At 35.5% G+C, this 14,810-nt stretch overlaps 5 pseudogenes; all 5 read left to right on the plus strand.

Annotated features, from left to right (window-relative positions):
• Positions 1-7,580: 7,580 nt before the first annotated feature.
• Positions 7,581-7,707, plus strand: LOC130915484 (uncharacterized; annotated as a pseudogene).
• A 955-nt stretch (positions 7,708-8,662) lies between these two features.
• Positions 8,663-8,789, plus strand: LOC130915485 (uncharacterized; annotated as a pseudogene).
• Positions 8,790-9,744: 955 nt separating this feature from the next.
• LOC130915486 (uncharacterized) lies at positions 9,745-9,871 on the plus strand (annotated as a pseudogene).
• A 955-nt stretch (positions 9,872-10,826) lies between these two features.
• Positions 10,827-10,953, plus strand: LOC130915487 (uncharacterized; annotated as a pseudogene).
• Positions 10,954-11,908: 955 nt separating this feature from the next.
• Positions 11,909-12,035, plus strand: LOC130915489 (uncharacterized; annotated as a pseudogene).
• The last annotated feature ends 2,775 nt before the right edge of the window (positions 12,036-14,810 follow it).

Consider the following 14,810-nt stretch of genomic DNA (forward strand, 5'->3'; position numbering starts at 1 on the left):
TAGGGCGTGACCTGAAAATGTCCCAGGATCAACAGAATGTGACCCAAAATCAATTGGAAGTGACCCGGAAGTGTCCCAAAATCAACAGTAAGGTATCCAAAATGCACAGAAGTGACCTAGGAATGTCAAAAAATCAACAGGAAGTGACCCAAAATGTACAGAAGTCACCTGAAAATGTCCAGAAGTCAACAGTAAGTGACCAAAATGTACATAAGTGACCTAGGAATAGGCATGTGCCGGTATGAGATTTTGACGGTACGATAACCGTGAGCAAAAATACCGCGGTTTCACGGTATCACAGTAACGCAATTATAGCTCCAAAATTTTGAGATGTATGGGTTTAAAAAAAACAAAACAAAAAAAAAAAAAAAAACTTTTTTCCATTGAACAGGGTTTTTTTTTCAAATTGGAACATGAATATAATGTGAAAATAAATTAATGTGAAAATAAATAAACTAACAAAAAATAACAAATATTTTAAATAAAATTAAAATAAATAGAACCTAGACTATACCCACAGCCAGAGCTCAAGTTGCTCAATAATAGAGCAAGAACAAAATAATTGCTATAAAAAAGTAAGAACACTTTTAAATAAAATTAAAAATATATACTGTATGACTTTTTTTGAGGGGAAGAAGCTGAAGTTTCGCCATTTTCAGCCACTGTGTCAACTCTCTTCTACATGATGTCATGCCTTTGTGTTAAAAAGAACAAAGAATTCATAAGTTAATAAGTTAGTTAAAAATGTATAAGTTGGTTTTATAAGTTAGTTAAAATGTAAATATTGTTGAGGTTTCAAGGTTTCATCTAAAACAAAAAGTGAGGAGTGAGACCTCCTTTCGCAATTAGCGATCTTTGACGCGATCCTTTTTTTCCTCCCCCCTTCATTCAAGCTTGTTTCTCACTCAGCGGCTGTGAGACATAAAACGTCGACCAAGCTGCTCTCCCAGCTTAGCCTAGGCTAACATTCGTCTTTGTAAGTTTTAGTTAGTTTGTATATCGAATTTGAAAGGAAAATGTATGTTTTGTTTTTGGCTACCTTTTTCATGGTGCTACTGCTATCCTGTTGAACCTACTCACATGTGGAAAAATACAATTGTATAACGTTTTAAATGTATTCATTTGTATATTTCACCACGATTTGAGAGCTCAATAAATTGAAGAAAAGTACGCCTTGTGTTTCGAGGGTTGGTTTTTGGGTTTGCTGGCTGTTTAGTGACACTCACGGCAACAAACGGGAAGGGGTGAGCGGTGCCGCACCAAGCCACTTCGGCTGCATTTTGGCACATGAAAAATAGCGAATACCGTACTAAGGTATGACGGAAAATTTTAGTGGTTTTGAAACCGCGACGTTTTCACACCACGGTAAACCGTGAAACCGGTAACCGGCACATGTCTACCTAGGAATGTCAAAAAATCAACAAGAAGTGACCCAAAATGTACAGAAGTGACCCGGAAATGTCCCAAAATCAATAGGAAGTGACCCGGGAATGCCCCAAAATCAACAGTAAGGTAACCAAAATGCACAGAAGTGACACGGAAATGTCCCAAAATCAACTGTAAATTGCCCCAAATGAATAGGGCGTGGCCTGAAAATGCCCCAGAATCAACAGAATATGACCCAAAATCCTTTGGAAGTGACCTGGAAATGTCCCAAAATCAACAGGAAGTGACCCAAAATGTACAGAGGTGACCCGGAAATGTCCCAAAATCAATAGGAAGTGACCCGGGAATGCCCCAAAATCAACAGTAAGGTAACCAAACATTAAGTGACCCAAAATTAATAGGGAAGCGACCCTAACCCGAGGAAGTGACCTGACAATGCCCCAGAATCAACAGCATATGACCCAAAATTAATTGGAAGTGACCCGGAAATGTCCCAAAATCAACAGAAAGTGACCCAAAATGTACAGAAGAGACCCGGAAATGTCCCAAAATCAACTGTAAATTGCCCAGAATGAATAGGGCGTCACCTGAAAATGCCCCAGAATCAACAGAATGTGACCCAAAATCAATTGGAAGTGACCCGGAAATATCCCAAAATCAACGGTAAGGTATCCAAAATGCACAAAAGTGACCTAGGAATGTCAAAAAATCAACAGGAAGTGACCCAAAATGTACAGAAGTGACCTGAAAATGTCCAGAAGTCAACAGTAAGGTATCCAAAATGCACAGATGTGACCTTGGAATGTCAAAAAATCACATGGAAGTGACCCACATTTTATAGGAAGTGAGCTGGGAATGTCTAAAAGTCAACATTAAGTGACCCAAAATTAGTAGGGAATTGACCCTAACCCAAGGAAGTGACCGGACAACGTCCCAGAATCAACAGAATATGACCCCAAATCAATAGGAAGTTACCCGGGAATGCCCCAAAATCAATAGGAAGGGACCCAAAATGTAGAGAAGAGACCCGGAAATGTCCCAAAATCACCTGTAAATTGCCCAAAATGAATAGGGCGTGACCTGAAAATGCCCCAGAATCAACAGAATGTGACCCAAAATCAATTGGAAGTGACCCGGAAAATGTCCCAAAATCAACAGTAAGGTATCCAAAATGCACAGAAGTGACGTAGGAATGTCAAAAAATCAACAGGAACTGACCCACATTTTATAGGAAGTGAGCTGGGAATGTCTAAAAGTCAACATTAAGTGACCCAAAATTAGTAGGGAAGTGATCCTAACCCAAGGAAGTGACCGGACAATGTCCCAGAATCAACAGAAAGTGACCCAAAATCAATAGGAAGGGACCCGGAAATGCCCCAAAATAAACAGAAAGTGACCCAAAATGTACAGAAGAGACCTAGGAATGTCAAAAAGTCAACAGGAAGTGACCCAAAAATGTACAGAAGTGACCTGAAAATGTCCAGAAGTCAACAGTAAGGTATCCAAAATGAACAGAACGTGACCTGAAAATGCCCCAGAATCAACAGAATGTGACCCAAAATCAATTGGAAGTGACCCGGAAATGTCCCAAAATCAACAGTAAGGTATCCAAAATGCACTGAAGTGACGTAGGAATGTCAAAAAATCAACAGGAAGTGACCCACATTTTATAGGAAGTGAGCTGGGAATATCTAAAAGTCAACATTAGGTGACCCAAAATTAGTACGGAAGTGACCCTAACCCAGTACTTCTCAAATGGTGGGGCGCGCCCCCCCAGGGGGGCGCAGAGCGATGCCAGGGGGGGCGCGAGTGACCTCGGGAAACATGCTTTTTTTTTTTTTTTTTTTTGCCGTACTAGAATAAAGTGTACTTGCACATCCACTCCGTGGGTGGCAGTGGCGCTCTCATTTTCAAAGTGCGTGCAGTATTTTTGAAGTAAGCAAGAGCACACGGAAGAGACTCATGCAGAGCTGGACTCACGCAGCGACCCACTGTCTTCTTCGGTTCTCACGTGTCCGGCCGAGAAGTGCCGTTTTCGGCTTGGGATCGTCACGACCACCGCCCTCACCTACGGTTCTCCCTCGGCCGCCGAGAATGCGCTTTTTTCGGGCCGTTTGCCTTTGACTTTTAATATAGTGGGAAATGAGGAAAGACCACTGTTTACTGAGTCTAAAAATGATTATAGCGGAGAAGCCAAATCAGTTAAGACGCCACTTAAAGACATTAGACCTCAATCTCATTGATAAGCCGCTTGATTGTTTTTAAGCGAAAATGTGCCGAATATTGCCAATTGTCACAATCGTCCCGCTTTGTCAGTGTTATATCAGTAAACCAGTGAGCACTGTGGTGAATCAGCGAAAATAAAAACTTTCCTTCTGTCCAAAGACCTCCCCCCCTTCTATTCAGTTTTGTTTTTTTTTTCGGTCAAATTTTTTGGCATGTTGTCCTGAAGAGTAAATGTTTCTAATCAATTTGAATTTGTTATTATTTACTGATTTTATTACATTTTATTTTTCAGTATCAAATGGTCAAAAATGTACCTTGAGTGTATTTTTACAGTTTGGATGTGACTTTTTTTTTTTTTTTTTTTTTTTTTAACTTCAGGCAAATTGATGCGCGTTAAGTCTTTTCTGTTACAAGCAACACAATGTTAAAAAAGTTATACTTTATTATAAGTTGATCTATGTTACTTTTTTTCTTTAATAGAAAAAAAAAGGACACAATGTTAGGCTGAGGCGTACTTATAATAGTAATATAGACGAATGATACTATTTACAGTGGCGGCAGAGAGTTGGGGGGGGGGGGGCGCGAAACATTTACGTCTTCCTTGGGGGGGGCGTAACAGAAAATAATTGAGAAGCACTGCCCTAACCCAAGGAAGTGACCTGACAATGTCCCAGAATCAACAGAAAGTGACCCAAAATTAATAGGAAGTGACCCGGAAATGCCCCAAAATAAACAGAAAGTGGCCCAAAATGTAGAGAAGTGACCCGGAAATGTCCCAAAATCAACATAATGTGACCCAAAATCATTTAGAAGTGACCTGACAATGCCCCAGAATCGACAGAAAGTGACCGAAAATCAATAGGAAGTTACCCGAGAATGTCCCAAAATAAAGAGAAAGTGACCCAAAATGTACAGAAGAGACCCAGAAAATGTCCCAAAATCAACTGTAAATTGCCCAAAATGAATAGGGCGTGACTTGAAAATGCCCCAGAATCGACACAATGTGACCCAAAATCAATTGGAAGTAACCCGGGAATGTTCCAAAATCAACATTAAGTGACCCAAATTTTGCATAAAAGGAGCTTAATACTGTGTTTGTCCTCAGTAGTGACCCACATGATGTCATCACAATTTATCAGGAACATGACTGGCAGCCATTTTGAGTTCTCATTTATTAAAAAAAGAAAAAAAAAATCAAAGAATCGAGGTCACGTTAACTCAATGACACCTCAAATGAGCTACATGTATTGGCCTTTATTGTATTAACTTTATTGCTTATCCTGAGGGTTGACGAAATGCAAAATACTGGCGTTGAAATGTTTTAGTTGTCATTGAATATCTTTGTTAGGGTTTTTGTGGGGGAAAAGTGTGCGTCCGCTGTCGACCAATTACTGGAAATTTGACCTCTGCGGAGTGGCGGAGCGGGAAGATGGATGCTGCGAGCTGCAGGAGATGAACTTTCAACCCCCGTTCCTGTCATTACCAGGACGCTAGAGACAAAAATATTCCAGCTTTTTTATCCCTCTTTTCAGCCTCAGGTACCAGTTCCGAGGTATGCTCATGAGTTTTTTGCTCATTATTTTTCTTAACGTACACGAGTGAATTTTGGCCCGGTATGCTCAGGAGTTTCATTAACATCTATTGAGGTTTTATCGATAATATGTCTCCAACATATGTTGATGCGTTTAGTAAAAGTGAAGGTATACTAGTTAGTTCTAGCAAGGTATGATCGTGAGTTTCACTAAGGTACACACGTGAATTTTAACGTGGTATGCTCAGGAGTTTTATTAATGTTTAATTACATTTTATCAAGGTACGTTGATGAGTTTTGTAAAAGTCAGTTTCATGAGTTTTAAGGTATACACATGAGTTATAACAAGGTATGATCGTGTCATTAAGATACACAAAGGAGTTTTAACAAGGTATGCTCAGGAGTTTCATTTACATGTACCTGAATTTTATCAAGATATGTTAATGAGTTTAGGAAAAGTCAGTTTCATGACTTTTCAGGTATACTTGTGAGTTCTAGCATGGTATAATCAGGAGTTTGATAAAGGTACACAAGTGAATTTTACCAAGGTATGCTCAGGAGTTTCATTACTATATATATATGTTTTATCAAGGTATGTTAATGAGTTTAGTAAAAGTCAGTATCATCTAGTTTCAAGGTATACTTGTGAGTTCTACTAAGGTATCATGAGTTTCACTAAGGTACACAAATGAATTTTAACATGGTATGCTCTGGATTTTCATTAACATATACTTTAATTTTTATCAAGGTATGTTGATGAGTTTAGGAAAAGTCAGTTACATGACTTTTCAGGTATACTTTTGAGTTCTATCAAGGTATTTATCAGGAGTTTAAAAATGGTATACTTGTGAGTTCTCGCAAGGTATAATCAGGAGTTTGATAAAGGTACACAAGTGAATTTTAATAAGGTGTGCTCAGGAGTTTCATTAGTTAATACTTATGTTTTATCAAGGTATGTTAATGAGTTTCGTAAAAGTCATTATCATCGACTTTCAAGGTGTACTCGTGAGTTCTACTAAGGTATCATGAATTTCAAGGTATACTCTTGAGTTATAGCAAGGTATGATCTTGTCATTAAGGTACACAAATTAATTTTAACAAGGTATGCTCAGGAGTTTCATTAACATATACTTAAATTTTATCAAGGTATGTTGATGAGTTTAGTAAAAGTCAGTTTCATGACTTTTCAGGTATACTTGTGAGTTATAGCAAGTTATAATCATTAGTTTCACTAAGGTACACAAATGAATTTTAACAAGGTATGCTCAGGAATTTCATTACTAAATACTTATGTTTTATCAAGGTATGTTAATGAGTTCGTAAAAGTCAGTATCATCGAGTTTCAAGGTATACTCATGAGTTCTACTAAGGTATCATGAGTTTTAAGGTACACTCTTGAGTTAAAGCAAGGTATGATAGCATCATTAAGGTACACAAATGAATTTTAACAAGGTATGCTCAGGAGTTTCATTAACATATACTTAAATTTTATCAAGGTATGTTGATGAGTTTAGTAAAAGTCAGTTTCATGACTTTTCAGGGATACTTGTGAGTTCTAGCAAGTTATAATCAGTATGTTGAAGAGTTTTGTAAAAGTCAGTGTACTTGAGTTTCAAGGTATACTCGTAAGTTCTACTAAGGTATCATGAGTTTCACTAAGGTACACAAAAGAATTTTAACAAGGTATGATTAGGAGTTTCATTACTAAATACTTATGTTTTATCAAGGTATGTTAATGAGTTTTGTAAAAGTCAGTGTACGCGTGTTTCAAGGCATACTCGTGAGTTTTACTAAGGTATCATGAGTTTCACTAAGGTACACAAATGAATTTTAACAAGGTATGCTCAGGAGTTTCATTTACATAGACTTAAATTTTATCAAGGTATGTTGATGAGTTTGGGAAAAGTCAGTTTCATGACTTTTCAGGTGTACTTGTGAGTTCTAGCAAGTTATAATCATGAGTTTCACCAAGGTACACAAATGAATTTTAACAAGGTATGCTCAGGAATTTCATAACTAAATACTTATGTTTTATCAAGGTATGTTAATGAGTTTCGTAAAAGTCAGTATCAGTTTCAAGGTATACTCATGAGTTCTACTAAGCTATCATGAGTTTTAAGGTATACTCTTGAGTTATATGTATATATGTATATATGATCGTGTCATTAAGGTACACAAATGAATTTTAACAAGGTATGCTCAGGAGTTTCATAAACATATACTTAAATTTTATCAAGGTATGTTGATGAGTTTAGTATAAGTCAGTTTCATGACTTTTCAGGTATACTTGTGAGTTTTAGCAAGTTATAATCAGTATGTTAATGAGTTTTGTAAAAGCCAGTGTATGCGAGTTTCAAGGTATACTCGTGAGTTCTACTAAGGTATCATGAGTTTCACTAAGGTACACAAATGAATTTTAACAAGGTATGCTCAGGAGTTTCATGTCTCGGCCTTTTGGCTAAGATCAAGTGTAGTAACATACTTAAATTTTATCAAGGTATGTTGATGAGTTTAGGAAAAGTCAGTTTTATGACTTTTCAGGTATTCTTGTGAGTTCAAGCACGGTATAATCAGGAGTTTAATAAAGGTACACAAGTGAATTTTAACAAGGTATGCTCAGGAGTTTCATTACTAAATACTTATGTTTTATCAAGGTATGTTAATGAGTTTTGTAAAAGTCTGTTTCATTGAGTTTCAAGGTATACTTGTGAGTTCTACTAAGGTATCATGAGTTTCACTAAGGTACACAAAAGAATTTTAACAAGGTATGATTAGGAGTTTCATTACTAAATACTTATGTTTTATCAAGGTATGTTAATGAGTTTTGTAAAAGTCAGTGTACGCGTGTTTCAAGGCATACTCGTGAGTTTTACTAAGGTATCATGAGTTTCACTAAGGTACACAAATGAATTTTAACAAGGTATGCTCAGGAGTTTCATTTACATAGACTTAAATTTTATCAAGGTATGTTGATGAGTTTGGGAAAAGTCAGTTTCATGACTTTTCAGGTGTACTTGTGAGTTCTAGCAAGTTATAATCATGAGTTTCACCAAGGTACACAAATGAATTTTAACAAGGTATGCTCAGGAATTTCATAACTAAATACTTATGTTTTATCAAGGTATGTTAATGAGTTTCGTAAAAGTCAGTATCAGTTTCAAGGTATACTCATGAGTTCTACTAAGCTATCATGAGTTTTAAGGTATACTCTTGAGTTATATGTATATATGTATATATGATCGTGTCATTAAGGTACACAAATGAATTTTAACAAGGTATGCTCAGGAGTTTCATAAACATATACTTAAATTTTATCAAGGTATGTTGATGAGTTTAGTATAAGTCAGTTTCATGACTTTTCAGGTATACTTGTGAGTTTTAGCAAGTTATAATCAGTATGTTAATGAGTTTTGTAAAAGCCAGTGTATGCGAGTTTCAAGGTATACTCGTGAGTTCTACTAAGGTATCATGAGTTTCACTAAGGTACACAAATGAATTTTAACAAGGTATGCTCAGGAGTTTCATGTCTCGGCCTTTTGGCTAAGATCAAGTGTAGTAACATACTTAAATTTTATCAAGGTATGTTGATGAGTTTAGGAAAAGTCAGTTTTATGACTTTTCAGGTATTCTTGTGAGTTCAAGCACGGTATAATCAGGAGTTTAATAAAGGTACACAAGTGAATTTTAACAAGGTATGCTCAGGAGTTTCATTACTAAATACTTATGTTTTATCAAGGTATGTTAATGAGTTTTGTAAAAGTCTGTTTCATTGAGTTTCAAGGTATACTTGTGAGTTCTACTAAGGTATCATGAGTTTCACTAAGGTACACAAAAGAATTTTAACAAGGTATGATTAGGAGTTTCATTACTAAATACTTATGTTTTATCAAGGTATGTTAATGAGTTTTGTAAAAGTCAGTGTACGCGTGTTTCAAGGCATACTCGTGAGTTTTACTAAGGTATCATGAGTTTCACTAAGGTACACAAATGAATTTTAACAAGGTATGCTCAGGAGTTTCATTTACATAGACTTAAATTTTATCAAGGTATGTTGATGAGTTTGGGAAAAGTCAGTTTCATGACTTTTCAGGTGTACTTGTGAGTTCTAGCAAGTTATAATCATGAGTTTCACCAAGGTACACAAATGAATTTTAACAAGGTATGCTCAGGAATTTCATAACTAAATACTTATGTTTTATCAAGGTATGTTAATGAGTTTCGTAAAAGTCAGTATCAGTTTCAAGGTATACTCATGAGTTCTACTAAGCTATCATGAGTTTTAAGGTATACTCTTGAGTTATATGTATATATGTATATATGATCGTGTCATTAAGGTACACAAATGAATTTTAACAAGGTATGCTCAGGAGTTTCATAAACATATACTTAAATTTTATCAAGGTATGTTGATGAGTTTAGTATAAGTCAGTTTCATGACTTTTCAGGTATACTTGTGAGTTTTAGCAAGTTATAATCAGTATGTTAATGAGTTTTGTAAAAGCCAGTGTATGCGAGTTTCAAGGTATACTCGTGAGTTCTACTAAGGTATCATGAGTTTCACTAAGGTACACAAATGAATTTTAACAAGGTATGCTCAGGAGTTTCATGTCTCGGCCTTTTGGCTAAGATCAAGTGTAGTAACATACTTAAATTTTATCAAGGTATGTTGATGAGTTTAGGAAAAGTCAGTTTTATGACTTTTCAGGTATTCTTGTGAGTTCAAGCACGGTATAATCAGGAGTTTAATAAAGGTACACAAGTGAATTTTAACAAGGTATGCTCAGGAGTTTCATTACTAAATACTTATGTTTTATCAAGGTATGTTAATGAGTTTTGTAAAAGTCTGTTTCATTGAGTTTCAAGGTATACTTGTGAGTTCTACTAAGGTATCATGAGTTTCACTAAGGTACACAAAAGAATTTTAACAAGGTATGATTAGGAGTTTCATTACTAAATACTTATGTTTTATCAAGGTATGTTAATGAGTTTTGTAAAAGTCAGTGTACGCGTGTTTCAAGGCATACTCGTGAGTTTTACTAAGGTATCATGAGTTTCACTAAGGTACACAAATGAATTTTAACAAGGTATGCTCAGGAGTTTCATTTACATAGACTTAAATTTTATCAAGGTATGTTGATGAGTTTGGGAAAAGTCAGTTTCATGACTTTTCAGGTGTACTTGTGAGTTCTAGCAAGTTATAATCATGAGTTTCACCAAGGTACACAAATGAATTTTAACAAGGTATGCTCAGGAATTTCATAACTAAATACTTATGTTTTATCAAGGTATGTTAATGAGTTTCGTAAAAGTCAGTATCAGTTTCAAGGTATACTCATGAGTTCTACTAAGCTATCATGAGTTTTAAGGTATACTCTTGAGTTATATATATATATGTATATATGATCGTGTCATTAAGGTACACAAATGAATTTTAACAAGGTATGCTCAGGAGTTTCATAAACATATACTTAAATTTTATCAAGGTATGTTGATGAGTTTAGTATAAGTCAGTTTCATGACTTTTCAGGTATACTTGTGAGTTTTAGCAAGTTATAATCAGTATGTTAATGAGTTTTGTAAAAGCCAGTGTATGCGAGTTTCAAGGTATACTCGTGAGTTCTACTAAGGTATCATGAGTTTCACTAAGGTACACAAATGAATTTTAACAAGGTATGCTCAGGAGTTTCATGTCTCGGCCTTTTGGCTAAGATCAAGTGTAGTAACATACTTAAATTTTATCAAGGTATGTTGATGAGTTTAGGAAAAGTCAGTTTTATGACTTTTCAGGTATTCTTGTGAGTTCAAGCACGGTATAATCAGGAGTTTAATAAAGGTACACAAGTGAATTTTAACAAGGTATGCTCAGGAGTTTCATTACTAAATACTTATGTTTTATCAAGGTATGTTAATGAGTTTTGTAAAAGTCTGTTTCATTGAGTTTCAAGGTATACTTGTGAGTTCTACTAAGGTATCATGAGTTTCACTAAGGTACACAAAAGAATTTTAACAAGGTATGATTAGGAGTTTCATTACTAAATACTTATGTTTTATCAAGGTATGTTAATGAGTTTTGTAAAAGTCAGTGTACGCGTGTTTCAAGGCATACTCGTGAGTTTTACTAAGGTATCATGAGTTTCACTAAGGTACACAAATGAATTTTAACAAGGTATGCTCAGGAGTTTCATTTACATAGACTTAAATTTTATCAAGGTATGTTGATGAGTTTGGGAAAAGTCAGTTTCATGACTTTTCAGGTGTACTTGTGAGTTCTAGCAAGTTATAATCATGAGTTTCACCAAGGTACACAAATGAATTTTAACAAGGTATGCTCAGGAATTTCATAACTAAATACTTATGTTTTATCAAGGTATGTTAATGAGTTTCGTAAAAGTCAGTATCAGTTTCAAGGTATACTCATGAGTTCTACTAAGCTATCATGAGTTTTAAGGTATACTCTTGAGTTATATGTATATATGTATATATGATCGTGTCATTAAGGTACACAAATGAATTTTAACAAGGTATGCTCAGGAGTTTCATAAACATATACTTAAATTTTATCAAGGTATGTTGATGAGTTTAGTATAAGTCAGTTTCATGACTTTTCAGGTATACTTGTGAGTTTTAGCAAGTTATAATCAGTATGTTAATGAGTTTTGTAAAAGCCAGTGTATGCGAGTTTCAAGGTATACTCGTGAGTTCTACTAAGGTATCATGAGTTTCACTAAGGTACACAAATGAATTTTAACAAGGTATGCTCAGGAGTTTCATGTCTCGGCCTTTTGGCTAAGATCAAGTGTAGTAACATACTTAAATTTTATCAAGGTATGTTGATGAGTTTAGGAAAAGTCAGTTTTATGACTTTTCAGGTATTCTTGTGAGTTCAAGCACGGTATAATCAGGAGTTTAATAAAGGTACACAAGTGAATTTTAACAAGGTATGCTCAGGAGTTTCATTACTAAATACTTATGTTTTATCAAGGTATGTTAATGAGTTTTGTAAAAGTCTGTTTCATTGAGTTTCAAGGTATACTTGTGAGTTCTACTAAGGTATCATGAGTTTCACTAAGGTACACAAATGAATTTTAACAAGGTATGCTCTAGAGTTTCATTAACATATACTTAAATTTGATCAAGGTATGTTGATGAGTTTAGGAAAAATCTATGTCATGACTTTTCAGGTATACTTGTGAGTTCTTGCAAGGTATATTCAGCAGTTTAAAAACGGTATACTTGTGAGTTCTCGCAAGGTATAATCAGGAGTTTGATAAAGGTACACAAGTGAACTTTAACAAGGTGTGCTCAGGAGTTTCATTACTTAATACTTATGTTTTGTCAAGGTATGTTAATGAGTTTGGTAAAAGTCTGTTTCATTGAGTTTCAAGGTATACTTGTGAGTTCTACTAAGGTATCATGAGTTTCACTAAGGTACACAAATGATTTTTAACAAGGTATGCTCAAGAGTTTCATTAACATATACTTATATTTTATCAAGGTATGTTGATGAGTTTAGGAAAAGTCAGTTTCATGACTTTTCAGGTATACTTGTGAGTTCTAGCAAGGTATAATAGAGAGTTTATAAAAGGTGTACTTGTGAGTTCTAGCAAGGTATAATCAGGAGTTTGATAAAGGTACACAAGTGAATTTTAAATAGGTATGGTCAGGAGTTTCATTACTAAATACTTATGTTTTATCAAGGTATGTTAATGAGTAAAGTCAGTGTACTCGAGTTTCAAGGTATACTCGTGAGTTCTACTAAGGTATCATGAGTTTCACTAAGGTACACAAATGACTTTTAACAAGGTTTGCTCAGGGGTTTCATTAACATATACTTAAATTTTATCAAGGTATGTTGATTAGTTTCAGAAAACTTGTGATTTCTAGCAAGGTATGAGCAGAAATTCATATGAGCAGAAGATATACAAGGGAATTTTAACAAGGTATGTACAGGAGTTTCCCTACCATATAATTAGTTTTATCAAGGTATGTTAATGAGTTTTGTAAAGTCAGTTTCATGAGTTTTAAGGTACACTTGTGAGTTCTCGCAAGGTTTGATTGTGAGTTTCTCTTAAGGTGAATTTTAACAAGGTATGCTCAGGAGTTTCATTAACATATACTTAAGTTTAATCAAAGTACATTGATAAGTTTAGTAAAAGCCACTTTCATGAGTTTTAAGGTATATTCATGAGTTCTAGCAAGGTAAGATAATGAGTTTTACCCCAGTTTTTTGAAGGTATATTCATGACTTTGGTTTGGTTAAAGTAGGTTTTATGAGTTTTAAGGTGTACTTAAAAGTTCCAGCAAAGTATTATCAGGAGTTTGATAAAGGTACACAGGTGAATCTTAACAAGGTATGCACAGGAGTTTCATTACCATATATATTATGTACATTTTGGTCACTTACTGTTGATGTGGGGGCATTTACAGGTCACTTCCTGATGATTTTAGGTCATTTCCTGATCACATAATGTTCATTTTTAGTCACTTCCTCTTCAGTTTTTCATCAAAAATGAAGTTTTTCCCGGGCGTTGTTGTTGAGTTTTTTGTCTTATTTTGAAATCCTTCCTATAGTGATGGCATTGTCTATTGCCTTCAGTGGCAATGAGTTAACAGTAAAAAAAAAAACTATTTTAAAAAAGTTTCACTGATTATATAACAGGATTTTTCACCTATTGCGGTTGCCAGTGAAACATATCGAGCGCCATAACTGTTAGCCGTGACATTTGGGGGAAAGTTTGTAACATTGCCAGCGAAGAGCAGAGTAAGTAAAGACTTATTGATTCCCAAAGGCGGCGCCGACTCAGAAAAGCGGTCGAGTGAGTCGCGCGGCCTATCTGGGAAATATTGGATGTCGCAAGTTGGGATTAATGGTCGCGTATCATGTGAGAGAGAGAAAGAAATAGGAGGATAAACGCCTCCTCTTTAATATGGCCGCACACACTTAAATACTGCACACGCCAGCACTCCAACTCATTAACTGTGTGTGTGTGGTTGTATGTGTGCAGCTGATGCTGTTGCCATGACAACGGGAGCGGAGACTCTTCTTCTCCACTGTTTGCTGTCTGACCAACCTGGAAAACATCACTAAAACATCAATGCATCCTCTCCTTCTGTTTTGTGCCATCAGAAAGCAATGCCAGAAATTGGAAAGTGCATAGAATCGTACCTCACAGATGGATGAATGGATGGAAGTATGGGTGGGTGAGTAGCTAGGTATGTAGATAGTTAGGTATGTAGATAGGTAGGTAGATAGGTAGGCAGGTAGGTAGGGTAGGTAGGGTAGGGTAGGGTAGGGTAGGGTGAAGGTAGGTAGAAATGTAGCTTGGCACATGGAGTGGGAGGTACAGTGGGGAGAACAAGTATTTGTTACACTGCCGATTTTGCTGGTTTTCCCACTTGCAAGCCATGTAGAGGTCTGTAATCTGTATCATAAATTCTCTTCAACTGTGAGGGACGGAATCTAATACAAAAATCCAGAAAATCACATTGTATAATTTTTAAATAATAAATTTGTATTTAACTGCATGAAATAAGTATTTGATACATTACCAACTAGTAAATATTTCGGCTCTTAGTTCTTTTTTAAGAACCCCTCCTGTTCTCCACTCATTACCAGGAGTAACTGCACATGTTTGAACTTGTTACCTGTATAAAAGACACCTGTTCA

Source organism: Corythoichthys intestinalis, chromosome 4 (assembly GCF_030265065.1).
Source record: "Corythoichthys intestinalis isolate RoL2023-P3 chromosome 4, ASM3026506v1, whole genome shotgun sequence".
Classification (NCBI taxonomy): domain Eukaryota; kingdom Metazoa; phylum Chordata; class Actinopteri; order Syngnathiformes; family Syngnathidae; genus Corythoichthys; species Corythoichthys intestinalis.